Source organism: Oreochromis niloticus, linkage group LG2 (assembly GCF_001858045.2).
Source record: "Oreochromis niloticus isolate F11D_XX linkage group LG2, O_niloticus_UMD_NMBU, whole genome shotgun sequence".
In the NCBI taxonomy this organism is placed as follows: Eukaryota; Metazoa; Chordata; class Actinopteri; order Cichliformes; family Cichlidae; genus Oreochromis; species Oreochromis niloticus.
Genome location: NC_031966.2, coordinates 15,736,218 through 15,739,241, shown reverse-complemented (window position 1 = coordinate 15,739,241; position 3,024 = coordinate 15,736,218). Strand labels below are relative to the sequence as shown.

The 3,024-nt window shown below is 42.4% G+C and overlaps 1 long non-coding RNA gene across 1 annotated transcript; it reads right to left on the bottom strand.

Moving 5' to 3' along the window:
* Positions 1–385: 385 nt before the first annotated feature.
* LOC109203221 (uncharacterized) lies at positions 386–1,591 on the bottom strand. The gene is made up of 3 exons (XR_002063138.2): positions 1,529–1,591; positions 952–1,102; positions 386–845 (listed from the first exon to the last, which is right to left on the bottom strand). It is a non-coding gene; the product is annotated as an uncharacterized LOC109203221 (long non-coding RNA).
* Between the last annotated feature and the right edge of the window lie 1,433 nt (positions 1,592–3,024).

The window sequence follows — 3,024 nt, the reverse complement described above, 5'->3', positions numbered from 1 at the left end:
TTTATGAATTGCACTGATTTACACTTGGATATATGTTTTTCCTGCCAAGAATAAAGAAAACCTACATTTATTTCAACATATGCACAGCTAATTATGCAACCAAGCACCCTGTTGATTTACCATTAAGATTGCATTAGATGAGAAGAAGAAACTGGAGAGTGCATGTGTGTGGTGTGACCAACATACTGAACATTTAACTTGGCATCTTTAAATCACCTGTACTCTTTTAAGACCACACAATAGAATTCAAATTATTTTTAAGAGAGAAGTGCATCAACGTGTGAACATGAAAGTAACACCAGTCCACGCCCTCTCTCTGATGCTGCTGTTAACTTAGTGTCAACATAGTCGTTACAAATGACTTTTACAGAGACACAGGGCGCCATTCTTAGTTGAAGGTATCTGAAGTGAACATAATTCCTCACATAAAGACACCTTATCTCAAGCAGTCCAAACGGTGGCTGTGCAGATGGATCAAAGATCAACCCATCTGGTGAGGAACCAAGCCAGGGAGCGTCAGGGTGGACAACGAGGCCATGAGGCCTATAGTTAAAGTTTTTCAATTTGCAGTTTTCTCCAGCGGCGTTAAACTCCATGTCTGTCCCTGTGCTCACGTCTGCAGTCTGTCTCGTTCCTTTGAGGATTCTCTCTGCACAGTTTCACCCCTCATATAACAAACCTCTTAAACATGAAGATGTAATCTTGGCCTGTGGAGCTGATGCCACTCCTGGTCGGCTGCCTGTTCTCCTGTTGCTGTCTCAATCTTATTTGCCATGTCATCTGTGCTTTCAAGGTGGAAGAGTTCATCCTCACTGCAGACATGCACACACTCTGTGGGGTTCAGCCTGTACTCACAGTGTAGAGTAGCAGTGGCAGGTAAAGAGGAGGATCTTGGTAAATGTTTACAGATGTTGTGGCTAATTTGGGCTGCTGGTAAGAAAGCACACTCACCAATGCTGTCTCAACACAGGTTTTCTCATCACTGATGCCCATGGTTGCTGTTAGAGGTCAATCTGTTACATCAAAGTCTTCGCATGATTCTCCAGTGTTTAGCAAGGAGATGTGAAGTGGGTCACCAGCCAAGTCGTTGTGCAGTTTATTTCTGTTAAATGCCTCACATAATAATATGAGGGTAAAATGAGGCACTGTGAAAGTCATCTGTGCAATAATGACGACGACGACGACGACAACAACAACAATAATAACAATAACAATAATAACAACAACAATATGTACACTAAAAAACTACCTCGCACACAATAGTTTTGCACCTGAGCACTTAAAGTTCGAGCACTTTATTCATCACTTAAATCACTTTTAACTGGATTGTCAACGTCTGACAGTTTTTGGTCTGTTTACAAGTTTTACTGTTTATGTTTGTTTGTCTTTACTTTTGTGAATAGCTGCTATAGGATGTATATATAATTATATTAATTATATTTAAACATTGCACTTTCTATTGTGCTTGGAGCATGTTACCTGACTGTTGTACACTAATATTGTATATAACAGCAGCTTACTATCTCACCTGATTCCTCCTTCCATGACTCGATTGAGCCTTGGTCTGGTGATGACCATTTTAATAGCTGGCCCTGGTTCCAACCCCTGAAAAAAAGCAATAACAAATATTTTTAAAAAAATACTTATCAAAAAAGCATATAACATATTATTTATTGCAGGTTAGAAAAGAACATTAAAGGGTCAGGCCTAAATATGAATCTCAGTGCTGTTTGGGTTTGTCCCACTGTTGCTCTGTCTCGCTGTAGGTGTGAAGAGACAACCTGCACCTTCATTTCTGATTGAAAGAGCAAGGCTCACACTGTGCAATTTTGTCAGTCGCGCGATTCAGCTCCTGCTCAAACTGCACGATTGACTCGCAGGGGTTAGAAGTTCGTAGGTCGCGATGCAGGGTCTCACACTATACGACCCGATGCTCTAATGCGACCTGAGTGCTCACACTGTGCGTCCATAAAATGAAGGTTATAACAGAAATTCTGTCACTCGCTCTCCCTCTCTGTCTTTCACTCACACAGACACACACACCACCACCATCAACTTTGCTAAATTGCTAATGAAAAACATTGATCAGGCAGCTGTGATTGAGCAGCAATGTCTATCCAACTATTTTCACGGTTGTTGTGGTCGTGATAATTTTGTGAGGCCACATCGAAAAGGCTCGGATGAGCTTTCCAAAGTTCTACAAGTGCCTCCATCGCTTGTGTCCAGATCACACGCTGCACTGCCGTGCTGCGCCGTCTTTTTCGCTGACATTTGTGTTTGCGCGTGCGCAGTGTGAGAAGCTGCGGTGACACCCTCTCACGACCTCACGACGGTCGCGAGGATTTCAAACAGGTTTGAAATCCTCAGGACCAAGCGATTGATGATCGGGAGCTGGTCGTGAGGTGTCAATCGCTTCTCGTTACCCCACGTACACTACACGATGCACGACGCACGATGAAGGCCAAAATCGGGCCGATCACCAAAACGGTCACACGACTCAAAAATCGGCTCACAATGGGCCAAAAATCACACAGTGTAAGCCCAGCATAAGCCCAGACAACACTGCCAGCTACACACCAACACCGATCAGAAATAAGGACAACAGGGTCCCGAACCTCTGCTCTGTCTGCACTAAAGCACATAGAGAGGCAGTCTTACACACAATGGCTATACAATAATTCAGAGGCAGAGGCCTGTGACATCCACCAGGTACAAAGAGGGCTAGATGATGGCACTGAAAATAAAGCTGGAGTTAGTCAGAGTCATTTATAATTCTGTGAATTCATCTTTTTACAAGTAGACAAACAGCAGCACTGAACTGAATTGAACAACCATGCATGCACTGTTTACCAAGTCTCTCAGAGTATAATTTCTCTGACCTTTCTCAGTGTCCGACAGAGTACCCGAATAGCATACTTTTATTAAAATGTAATTTTAAAAAATAGCACTAGAATACAGGTAACTGATATTCAATTACCCTAAGTTTTAAAAGTTATTTCTGGAAATAAATTTAATTCAAGTGTC